This window comes from Narcine bancroftii, chromosome 3 (assembly GCF_036971445.1).
Source record: "Narcine bancroftii isolate sNarBan1 chromosome 3, sNarBan1.hap1, whole genome shotgun sequence".
NCBI lineage: Eukaryota > Metazoa > Chordata > Chondrichthyes > Torpediniformes > Narcinidae > Narcine > Narcine bancroftii.
This window is the reverse complement of record NC_091471.1, coordinates 252,528,173-252,540,936: the sequence shown is the minus strand read 5'-3', so window position 1 is coordinate 252,540,936 and position 12,764 is coordinate 252,528,173. Positions and strand designations below refer to the sequence as shown.

At 44.2% G+C, this 12,764-nt stretch overlaps 1 protein-coding gene across 8 annotated transcripts in view; it reads left to right on the top strand.

The window, feature by feature from the left end:
• LOC138758546 (hepatic lectin-like) overlaps window positions 1-12,764 on the top strand; it is a 129,973-nt gene that overhangs the window by 52,151 nt on the left and 65,058 nt on the right. For 5 of the 8 annotated variants that reach the window (XM_069927623.1, XM_069927624.1, XM_069927621.1 and 2 more), the window contains 3 exons: window positions 1,678-1,742; window positions 6,097-6,145; window positions 8,633-8,769. The gene's annotated coding sequence lies outside the window, so the exon portion shown is untranslated. The remainder of the gene's footprint in view (window positions 1-1,677; window positions 1,743-6,096; window positions 6,146-8,632; window positions 8,770-12,764) is intronic. The other 3 variants (XM_069927622.1, XM_069927627.1, XM_069927629.1) reach the window with 1 other exon arrangement.

Genomic DNA, 12,764 nt, shown 5'->3' with positions numbered 1-12,764 from the left:
TTAAATTTGTTCACCCTCTCCAGCTCTGATCCCCCAATGATCGTATACCTCTGGCTTTCCTTTCCTGAAGTCAACAATCAGCTCCTTAGTTTTGGTGTCATTGAGTACGAGATTGGTGTTGGTGTACCATTCAGCCAATGTCATCTGGATAATGTCGCATCCATGTTTTCTCTGCACTGTACTATGTCCCAGAAAGTCCCAACAAAGCCAAGCTAAGAAGATAACCCACTGGAGGAACCAGGGGGGCGTCAGACAGCATCTATGGTGGAAAACGGACAGTCAACATTCCAATACAGTACAAACCCCCGATGTTGTGCTGACCTATGGAAATCTATTCCACCGCAATCTAACCCTCCCCATCCTCACACTCGTAACCCACTCTTTTTCTTATATCTATGTGCATAAGAGTCTTTTAATATCCCTATTGTACCAGCCTCCACCACCACCCCTGGCAATGCATTCAAGGTCCCCAACACTCAATGTGTAAAAAACTTACCTCTGACGTCTCCCCTACACTTTGCTCCCCTCACCTTAAACAGATGTCCTCTGGTATTTACTATTATCACCCAGGGAAAAAGGTGCTGGCTGTCCATCTTATCTGTGCCCTCATAATCTTACCTACCTTTATTAAGTCACCTTTTATTCTCCATTGCTCCAAAGAGAAAAGCCCAATCTTGATCAACCTTGTTTTCAAATCAAAATCCTGTTTTGGGACACACTGAGATCATCCAGACCAGTGGTTCTCAACCTTTTTCTTTCCACTCACATCCCACTTTAAGAATTCCCTGTGCCATCGGTGCTCTGTGATTAGTAAGGGGTTGCTTAAGCTGGAAGGGAAGGTTGAGAACCACTGCTGTAGACCCAATTGTTACTGAAATATTTTGCTTGAGAAAAATTGTCATTGGCCCATTTCCTTTGGAGTTCTGAAACCATGCACATAATAAATCAATGAGGGATGATTAGAACAGTGCATTAGATTCCAGCAATGGCAGCTTCTTGTGTTTCTGTGTGAAAGGGGGAACCCCATCGAACCAGCAGCACAATAAAAGGCCCTTTTTCCCATCTAGTCTGTGCTGATCTATTATTCTGTTTCCTCCCATTGCCCTGCACCTGGCCTATAGTCCTCCATAGTCTCATTCATTTAGATACACATTCAGCACGGTAACAGGCCCTTCTGGCCCACAAGCCCGTGCCACCCAATTGACCTCCAACCCCCATACATTTTGAAGGGTGGGAGGAAACCGGAGCACCTGGAGGAAACGCATGCCGACACAGGAAGAACGTATGAACTCCTTATAGAGAGCGCTGAATCCAAACCTGGTTCACTGGCGCTGTAATAACGTTGTGCTAACCGTTACACTAACTGTGCCACCAGAATTTTTCTTAAATGTCAAAATCGAGCCTTCATCCGCCACTTCATCTGGCAGCTCATTCCATGCTCTCACTACTCTCTGCATGAAGAAGTTCTCCCTGATGTTCCCCCTAAACATTTCATCTCTCACTCTTAATCCATATTTTCTTGTTCTTGTCTCGCCCCAAGCTCGGTGGAAAAAGCTTGCTTGCATTGATTCTGTCTACACCCATCGTAACCTTTATCCCAGAAGGGATTAAAATAAAGGAATCCAGATCTGGATGCTCCGAAAGAGTCTGAACGATAAATCTTTCCTTCTATTTCAGTCACACAGATGATGTTTGGAGAAATTAGAAACTGCAGTGCTGAACATTGAACTTGCACACATGAAGTAGGTGTAAATGGTGATCAGAGCCTCCTATCCTGCGACTCAGATTCTAATCCCTCCCACTGTGCAGTCAGCTCTATAACTGGAGCAGTGATTCATCTTAGAACCTCTGCTTGCATAGCTACTTCGCTCTTTATTTCATGCTGCAAATCAAAACAGTGGACTTCGTTCCCCCTTCACCCTCTATCTCTCCCAGCCTCCCCTTTCCCTCCCTCTCCCTGACCACCTGCCAGATTTAGAAGGGTATGCACCAAATGCAGGCAAGTGAAATTAGCCCAATTGTAAGACACAAAAGTCTGCAGACCCTGTGGTTGAAGTAAAAATACTGCTGCAGAAACTCAACAGTGTACTTTATATAGCAAAGATAAAGATACATAACTATCATTTTGTGCTCAAGCCTGAAACATTGGTTACGTATTGTAATACAACTGATTGCTCTCAGAGACTTGTGAGGAGCACCAACAGGCTTTTAGTAGCTTACGATCAATGGCTGGTAGATACAATAGTCCTCAGGTGAATCTGAAGTAAGGTAGGAAAACCAGGGTTTATATTGGGGTAGGTGAGACTGGAACCAAGGGAGGAGCCAGCCATCAGAACAACACATAGACAGTGAATTCTAGTTCATTGCATGTATCTTTATCTTTGCTATATAAAGTACACTGTTTGGCCAGCTGAGTTTCTCCAGCATTGTGTTTTTACTGCCAACTTGGTCAGCATGGATGAGTTGGACCGAAGGGCCTGTTTGTTCTGTGCTGTAAGACTCCATTCTTTTCCAGCACAGTTGGCATAGCAGTTAGCGCAACATTGTTACAGCGCCAGCAATCGGGATTAGAATCTGTAAGGAGTTTGTACGTTCTCCCCGTGTCTGCATGGGTTTTCCCCGGGGGCTCCGGTTTCCTTCCACTGTTTGAAATGTATTGGGGGTAGGTTAATGGGTTGTAAATTGGGCAGCACGGAATCAGGTCGAAATGGCCTGTTACCGGCCTGTTTATCTAAATTTAAATTCCCTCCTTCATCATTCCTCTTCTCTCTCTTCCTCATTCTACTCTTTCCCCTGTCTTTTCTACCAGACAAACAGGAAGCTTATGGGGTGGACCTTAATTCCTCACCTCCACTCCCTCTCCTCCTCCTTTACACTCTTTCATTTCTCTGTCCCCCTTCTCCCTCTTGGAAATTGTTGATTATCACGCAAGCAACAAAGAAAGGAAAGATAGATAATGAAAGTAAACTGGCAGAAAATATAAAATCAGACAGTAAAGGTGTTTGTAAATATCTCAGGCAGGAATGTTATTTGATTTGATTGTTGCTCCTTTTGGACGATGAGAAGAGGGGGGTGGGTCAGGAGAAAATTGGTGTTGGGTCTTCACGAGTGAAGACGCATCTAATATTCCAAAGGTGCAGTGGGAGGCGAGGATCTGAAGATAAATAAGACCCCCTGGTTGTGATGAAATGCATTACAGGGAACTAAACAAACAAATGGGGAAGTTATTCTAGAGGCATTTGTGATCATTTACTAACCTCTCTGAACTTTGGGCAGGTATGAAGATAGCAAATGTCACGACACTGTTTAATAAAGGGATGTGGGCAAAAGGATGGTGACTATAAGCTCAATGTCTAGACAAGAAAATGCTTCAAGCATTTCACGAAGAAAGAAACTGCATAGAAATTGTTTCCTCAAGCAGATGCAGTTTGAAAACCATTCCACTAAAGTAAGTGGAAAAGCCAACTGTGTGGAGTATGTGCAAGGTCCGCAGAGAGATGTCGAGAAGTAAAGGAGAGGCCATGTTGGTAAATGTAAGATCATCCACTTGGGAAGGAGGGGCAGCAGATTAGATTATTATTTAAATAGTGAAAGTTTGCAGCATGCTGTTGTGCCGAGGAGCTTGCGTGCATGAATCGCGCAAGTTTGGTTTACAGGGGCAACTGGCAACCAAGAAGGCAAATGGACCATTGGCCTTTATTTCTGGAGGGATTGAACAAGAGCAGGGAGACTGTATAGGGGACTGATGAGACCGCACCTGGAGTACCGTGTGCAGCTTTAGTCTCCTCACTGGAGCCCAGTGAGATGGAGAAAGTGCAAAAACAGAGCCTGGTAAGGGAGATGTCTGAACTATGGAGATTTCTGAATACAGTATCCAGCACCTACCTACAGGGATTAGTAGATGCCATACAAGTGATTATTCTGGTTGCTTGAGATTTCATGTTGCCTGATTGGTGAACTAGCAGCAAGGCACGCCAATTTTAAACTTCTGTATTTTTTACATTTATTTTTTTCCAGGTTACTTGAATTCATTGATAACAAGGGTCTTACTGTAGGATAACAAGGATATTCTTGATAACAAGGATATTCCAGATAACAAGGGTTTTAATGTAGCCAGATAGCAGGCGAGCAGAGCTTTACTCTAGTTTGTTATGGATGATAGCACCTGACAATAATTCTTATCACCAGCTTGGTGGAAAGATGACAACAGCAGCATCGCAGCTGTCAGCAAGGCTCTGAGGGTGATCTCAGAACTCCGCTCCAAATCTGAGTCACACCTGCCCGTTGCCTGCCCCAACAAGGAAGCTTGGCATGCCACTGGTGCACTCAAGTCATCAAGTTTATTGTCATCTGATTGTACAAGTACAACCCAACGAAACAGTGTTCTCCAGTCCTTGGTGCAGACACACAACCAGACGTACAGACAAACAATTCATATGCAGGACAAGTAAATAAATAAATACTTTTCATAAATAGTACAGTCTTGGATGGTCAGTGTGAGCAGTTCCTTTGGTCATTCAGCATTCTCACTACCCGTGGGAAGAAGCTGTTCCTCAGCCTGGTGGTGCTGGCTCTGATCTTCTTGTATCTCTTCCCCAACGGGAGCAGCTGAATGATGCCATGTGCAGGGTGGAAGGGGTCCTCAGTGATTTTGCCCGCCGTCTTCAGACAATGATCCTGGTAGATCATGTCGATGGGAGGGAGGGAGACTCCAGCGATCCTCTCAGCTGTTCTTATGGTCCTGTGGATTGTCCTCCGATCCATTTCTCTGCAACAACATACCAGGCTGTGAGGCAGCCAGCCAGTGCGCTCTCCATAGAGCTTCTGATCGTGCACTGTTGGAGGCTTCCGACTGCCAGCTCTCAGAAGGATTCCATTGAACTGGGAAAGGTGCAACATAATGGGGATGTCAATGGGACTGGAAGGCTTGAAGGCTCAGGTGACACTGGATAGACTCGGACATCTTTCCCCTGGAGCTGAGAGGTGACCTTATAGAGGAATGTAATATCATGAGGGGAATAGATAAGGTGACAAGACATCAGTTTCCAAGATTAGGGAAGTCTAACACCAGAGGACAGAGAACAGAGCTTTAAGTTAAGAGGGAAAAGATTTTAATTTTATTTATTTTAAATTTAGACAGGCTCTTTCAGCCATGAGCCCGTACCGCCCAATTACACCCAATTGACCTATAACCCCTGGTACGTTTTGAAGGGTGGGAGGAAACTAGAGCATCCAGAAGGAACCCACGCAGACACGGAGAGAATGTACAAACTCCTTACAGACAACACGGGATTCGAACCCCAGACCCGATCAGTAGCACTAACAGTGTTGCGCTAACCACTACACAAATTGTTGCCATTCTCTCCAACTACTTTAAAAGGGAGCTGAGAGGGGCATTTTCACACAAAGAGTGGCGGGTTTGTGGGTACAACAGATGAGTACCACTGAGGCCATATTTGGAGTATTGTGTGTAGTTGGCCACCTAACTACAGGAAAAATAAGATTGACAGAGTTCAGAAAAGATTTACTAGGATGTTGCCAGGACTGCAGGAACTGAGTTACAGGAAAAGGTTAAACAGGTGAGACTTTATTTTGTGGAGTGTCAAAGAATGAGGGGAGATTTGATCGAGGTATTTAAAATAATGAGGGGGATAGACAGAACAAATGCAAGCAGGCTTTTTTCCAGTGAGGTTACATGGCATAAAAACTAGACCTCAGAGATTAAGGGAAAAAAGGGAAAAGTTTAAAGAGAACATTAGGGGGAACTTCTTCACACAGGGTGGGAGTGTGGAACGAGGTGCCAGCTGATTTGGTCAGTTTTGATATTCAAGAAAAATTAGGACAGGTACCTAGATGGGAAGGCACAGAGGAATATATGGTCCAGGTGCAGGTCAGTGGGATTAAACACAAAAATAGTTTGGCACAGACTAGAAGGGCCAAAAGGCCTGTTTCTGTGCTGTAGTGTTCTATGGCCCTATGGAAGGAGACAGGTGTGCACTATAATGGTACAAACACTGGGACAGAATGGCCTGCCTTGTGTAGTTTCTTGCGCATCATTCATTATAATTCATTGAAGAATATCTGCTTTCATTTCAGTTACACAGATGTTCAGAAAAATAAGGAACTCCCACACTGTAATTCAAGGGTGAGTAATGATCAATAATTCTGGCAGTTTCCATCCTTGCTTTTAAATTCCGAAAGCGTAAGAGTTTATGGTGGTGCTTTTGGATTTTGGAAGTCTAACTGATTGTCTCAAACTACCATTGACCCCTGGATTTGAATTGAGAAGAGAAATGTCATGAAATAAAGAAATTAACAAATGTTGTGTAGTGCCAGCCCCGGTGAGTTGTGTTGGGGTAGGATGTACAACCCACTCACTCCCAATGGCAGAGCGGTTTATAACTTGACCCAATAAAGGCAGGGTAATTTCTGCAGAGTGGAGGGCAGCCACAAACATGGTTAGATTAGCCACAAACATGCCACGCAATTACAGAGCTAGAGATACGGGTTCAAATCTAGCGCTGACTGTAAGAAGTTTGTACGTTCTCCCCATGACCTATGCATGTTTCCTCTGGATACTTGGGTTTCCTCCCATGTCCCAGAATGTACAAGATCAGTAGTCAAATAGGTGTATTTGGGCTCAAGAGCTGGAAGGGCCTGTTACCATGATATATTACCAAATTAAAATAAGATTACAGTGAAATCCCTGGTATCCGGCGCCTCTGGGGATTGGTAGATGCTGGATAAGTGTATTTTCGGTTGCTTGAGACTTATTCTTACAATGTCAAACAATATTTCTTTGAAAACATTTAACTGTCGCTGCACCTGCAGGTTCCTCCCCCTCCATGGAGCTGCCTGAAAGACGAATAATAACATTTTAGATATTCAACCCACTCCCCACTTCCCCGCAAGTTTACAGGTAAAGCCTCTAACTGGGGTGATGTATACTAAGCAGGGATCAGGAGACACTATAAGAGAGTCACCCCGACGGCGAGCGGCATCAACTAGCTCTTCATCCTGGGCAACACTAGTGCTGTTTCACACAACTTTATTCAAAGCCCGACCAAGGTTCTCCACTGGCTGAATATTTGCACCCATTTTCACCAAAGGTTCACGTGTTACTTCAGAGAACATCCACTTTTACAATTTTAAACTTACATATTTTTTTACTTAATGTTTTATTCCTTTTTAGTTATATATTTTCCTCCTTTTGCTGGTTGCTTGAATTCCAGATACCATGGGTTTTACTGTAAATCAATCTCCTTCACATTGAACGTGAAGTCTCAACCCTGATTGACTCTGGCTGGCAGCAAAATGGTCACCAAATGTATTACTAAATAGAGTATAAAAGGTTTCATTCATGCTGGCAACATCAGAGGCTACCAGGGCAGCAACTGTGAAGTTACATGAATGTTGTACATTCAGCAATGACTCACCAGGAATAAAGTCGGAGAGAACAAAAGTGATGGTGGTTCAATAGTTCTATGTAACCTATCAGGTACCATGGAACTGCCAGTCAGAGTTCAAACCATGACAATAAATTAATCGAACAGTGAATAACAACTTTACAGATGAAAGCTGTAGCAAGGGAAAAAACTGCTGGTTTAGTACGTTCACTGTTGAGGATGGTGAGGAGCGAGGGTGAATCACACGCTGTACAAAGCCTCATGGGCCGCAAACCCACGGGTTCTAGGTGACATAATCCAAACGAGCTAAATGGGACAGAAATGTAAAACCACAGCAGATGGACGAGGAACTTCACCACAGGAAAAAGCAAAAAGTATTGTGAAGTTTAATTCCCATCTCTGTGGCGAGCTGTCTTGTGAAGCTTTGCTGCAGAGTTGATTTTCAATCCATAGTCACTCTGCAGGGATTCACCCTGCTTTTACTGCAGTTAGAAATATATAACAGGATATAGAAAATGTAAATCTATGCACTTTAATTTTTAATTTAAAGATACAGGATGGTAACAGGCTCTTCCATGAATCCACGTGACCAATAACCAACAAACCCCATTTGTCCTTGGAATGTGGTAGAAAAACGAAAATCCAGGAGGAAACCCACGCAGGACATGGGGAACACGCGAACAATGCCGCATTCAAATCCAGGTTACTGATGCTGCAATAGCGTTGCACTAACTGGGCTGGATATTTCAGTCCTTTCTGGGCCAATTCCACATCTCGCAGCTGTAATGAAATACGAATAAATGGCATTGGAAATATTCAGCCGGTCAGGCAACATATGTGAAAAGAGAAACAGTCAACATTTCAGGTCCATGACCTTTCCACAGAGCTGGCCAGCACTGACGAAACTGGAAGGGCAAGTGATCTGAACTTGGTTTTTTTTTGGTTGTTTTTTTTATTTTTTATTTTTCATATTATAAACCATACTGACCAAAATACATACAGACATTTTTCTCTTGAATTTATACAGTGTCATTTTCTCCCCTTTTTCCCCCCTCCCTTCCCTCCCTCCCTCTCCCCCTTCCCATTTATTCAAAGTTCAATCGATAAGATACATTAAACCCGTTAAACAATGTCATCACTTAATAAAAATAAACAAGAAATTTTTGTCTTTTACTTTTATATACTGAGTCAGTTCATTTCGTTGTCTTCTCCTTCTGTCATTTTAGGTGTTGAAGTCAATGTTCAGACCTGAGGATTGCAATGTGCCCAGTCAGAAGATCAGATGCTTCTGTCGGGGGCTTTGTAGGAACGGTACTGGAGAGAAAATTCGGAGAGGGAATGAGATGGAGAATTAAAATAGCAAGTGAGTAACAGAGGGGATTTCCGACCCTTCTGTTTTTTGTCACAGATTTCCAGCCTCTGCAGTACTTTGCTTTTCAGGTGCTTTTAATGGGCAGTTTGTATCATTGGATTTCATGCTGAATGATTCAACTGGATAGAAACATTTAATACTCCAATTAATCTTATCCACTGTCAGAATGAGTTACAATGCTAGCAGCTCTGGGTCATGGAAGAGAGTAAGTGATTTCACAGTGAACTTAATATGTATTGCCCTTCAGTAAAAACACAACATTCGAGAAACTTAATAGGTCAAACTGTGTATTTATATAGCAAATATAGATACATCACCAATGTTTTGATCTTGAGCCCTTCATCAAGCTATGAGCAAAATGTTGACAGGCACCTGAACAAAATGGTGGGGAGGGGCAGGGGAAGAGCATGGTTCCACAGGAAGGAAGTAATCAGTGGATAAGGGAGAGAGGGCTCAGCAGCAAATAGGGGGAGGGGGGGTTGGCTCTGTGAATGTAGAGGGTGGAGAGCTGGAGAAAAGGAAACAGAGGACCTGGAAAGAACAGGGAGTGGGCTAGCAGGAACCGGAGAAGTCGATGTTAATGCCGTCTGGTTGGAGAGCACCCAGACAGGATATTAGAAGTTGCTCCACTAATTTACAGGGGGGGGATATTGCCTATGCATGAGCAACAAAGGTTCTGGAGGGTGATTACAAATGAAATGGCTAACACAGTTCTGTCAGTGACAGGAATATCCTAGGGAACAAAAAACTCGCTCGCTAACTTCAAGATTGAACTCTTCCAGTTGAAGTATCAAAGGCCAATCCGAGGCTTTGTGTCTCTAGCTCAACCCCCAGAAGCTTCTCACGGCTGGGGAGAAGCTGAGGTGGAACATTTCATTTGATTAGCATCGTAGTTAGTGCAACACTTTTACCTGGGTTCAAATCCGGCGCTGTCTGTAAGGAGTTTGTATGTTCTCCTCCTCATGTCTGTGTCGGGTCCTATGGGTGCTCCAGTCACCTTTCTCTCTCTCACTCTCTCTCTCACTCTCTCTTCTCTCTCTCCCTCTCTCTCACTTTCCCTTTCTCTCTCTCATGCACTCTCTTTTATTCTCTCTTTCTCACCCATTTTCTCACGCGTTCTCGCTCTCTCCCTCTCTCTTGCTAACTCACTCTCTCACGCGTTGGCCCTCTCCCTTTTATTCTCTCTCTCTATCTCACTCACTCTCTTGTATATTCTCTATTTCTCTCAGGAACTATCTCTCTCTCTCTCTCACTCTCTCACTCACGCTCACACATTCTCCCTCACACACACACTCTTTCTCTCACTGTAATATACAGTACATACATATACATAGTCACACCTCTGTGTATAATATATATGGCTTGATAGATAGCTAATGAAAGAGATAGATAGGTAGAGGTACATCCACCTGTGGAAGTTGTTAAGGGATGCCAATGACATGCTGATGCACTTTGTTGGCCATTGACATCATCGACATGGGTGGACTAGGAGACTAAGAGACATTTACTCCCAGGACCAAAGTTGTCGACTACCCCCTCAACACCGTTGATGCAGATCAGGGAGTGAGCTCTGCCCCTCAGCTGGAAGAGTCTATGCCCAACTCCTTGGTCAGGCTGAGATTAAGGGAGATGATGTTGTTCCAGTCACTGGTCCCCCATCTCCCTTCCATGCTCCAATTCGTCATTGATAGAGATCCTCTGTATGGCGGCGGTGTTTACACAGCCTTGTGGGGCCCCTGAGTACACAGCAGTGATTCTCAACCTTTTTCCTTGCATTCGCATACTACTTTAAGTAATCCCTGTGCCATAGGTGCTCGGTGATTAGTAAGGGATTGCTTTAGGTGGTATATGGGTGAAAAGGAAAAGGTTTGAAAACCACAGTTTTAATGGTACCTAAATGATTCGATTTCATAACTCCAAAGGAAATGGGCCAATCAACAATTTTTCTCAAGCAAAATATTTCAGTAACAATTGGGTCTAGAGCAGTGATTCTCTACTTTCCCTTCCCACTCACATCCCACCTTAAACAATCCCTTACTAATCACAGAGCAGTGATGGCATAGGAAATACTGAAAGTGGCAAGTGAGTGGAAAGAAAAAGGTTGAGAACCATTGGTACACAGTCTTGTGGGGCCCCTGGGTACACAGCCTTGTTGGGCCCCTGGGTGCACAGTCTCATGAGGCCTCTGAGTGCACAGTCTTGTGAGGCCCCTAAGTACACAGTCTTGTGGGGCCTCTGAGTGCACAGTCTTGTGGGGCCCCTAAGTACACAGTCTTGTGGGGCCCCTGGGTGTACAGCCTTGTGGGGCCCCTGGGTACACAGCCTTGAGGATAAAGGTGGAGGAGGAGCCTTTAGGATAGGAAGATGTAGATCCATTTTCAGAGGGGAGGTGCTGAGGCCAAGCCTTATAAATTCATTTGAATGAGAAGCAAAAGGCTAGGATTTCCATGGTGTGTTATCAAGCTCCCACTAATGTTAACTGATGATCAAGAATCTCCTGCCAAAATGGGTGGCATGGTTAGTGATTAGTATAGCAGTTAGAAACTGTATTGCAGTTACAGTGCCAGTGACCCAGGTGTGAATCTGGCGCTGTCTGTGAGACGTTCTCCCCATGTCTGCGTGGGTTCCTCCGTGCACTCTAGTTTCCTCCCACCCTTCAAAACGTATAGGGATTGTATGTCAATTTGCTGTAATTGGGCAGCATGGGCTCATGGGCCAGAAGGGCCTGTTACCATGCTTGTCTAAATCTAAATTTTTTAAAGCTGTGCAATTCCCAAGGGTTTACTCAGTGGAATTTCTACCCTTCTATTAGTAAAGCTAAAAAAAAGGCACAGATTTTTCGGAACCGAGAGCAAAGGTTTTTTGATTTTATTTTACTGAAGATCCTGAACCCCAGTGGCCAATTCATGACTAGCCCCTTGTAAATGCCACCTATTGACGGGAACCAGCTCCTGAGGCAACCTGTTATCGATATAACATGGGATGTTTGCTTCAAGACGTGGTTGGTCGGTTGTTGCATTAGGGCAGTGAGTGAGAAATCACCTTGCTCGAGGGACTTGGGTTCAACCCTGACCACAGGTATGCTGACTGTGTGGAGTTTGCCTGCTCTCCCCAGGCATTCCAAGTTCCTCTCTCATTCCAAAGACGTGTAGGTCAACTGGCCGCTGTAAGTTGTCCAAGAGTGTTGGTGAGAGGTAGAATCTGGGAAGAGATGACTGAAATATGGGGTTAGTGTAAGATCGATATCAATAGAACCAGAGGACCATAGAACACAACAGCACAGAAAAAGGCCCTTTGGCCCATCTACTCTGTGGAAAACTATTATTCTACCTCATCCCATTGATATGGTCAGGGTGCAGGTCACATGTACCTGTCCAAATTGAGCCCGCATTTACCCCCTCAGCTGGCAGCTCGTTCTGCACTCCCACCACTTTCTGCATGAAGAGATTCCCTCTAATGTTCCCTTTAAACAATGTCCCTTTCACCCTTAACCCATGTCCTCTAGATCCAAATCTCAGTGGAAGAATCCTGCTTGTATTTACTCTATTTATCTCCTTATTCTTACTAAGAGTTGCCCCGGTCCAAGGCTTCATCTGGAAACTTGGGGGAGGGACAGTTAATTATCTATAATATTATTGTTCATCTTTTGGGTGGTTCCATGGAGGGGCAGTAGACAAGATGCAGGTGTATTAGTTTGGCATTGTAAGAGTCAGCCTCAAGAAACATGTAAAATACGCTTATCTGGCATCTACTAATCCTCATAGGTGCCAGATACCAGAGGTTTTATTGCACTCCTCAGTGCCCAGCCACTTTCCCATGTATGTTCTAACTTGGTTGGTTCTCCTCATAGTTACCCACATTAAATTCAATCTGCCCATTTTCCCAGCTGCTTCTGACCCTTTCTGCAAGCTTTGAAAGCTTTCCTTTCTGTCCACTACACCCCCACCAACCCTCTTGGCATTAGCAATGATAGTAAAAACACACAG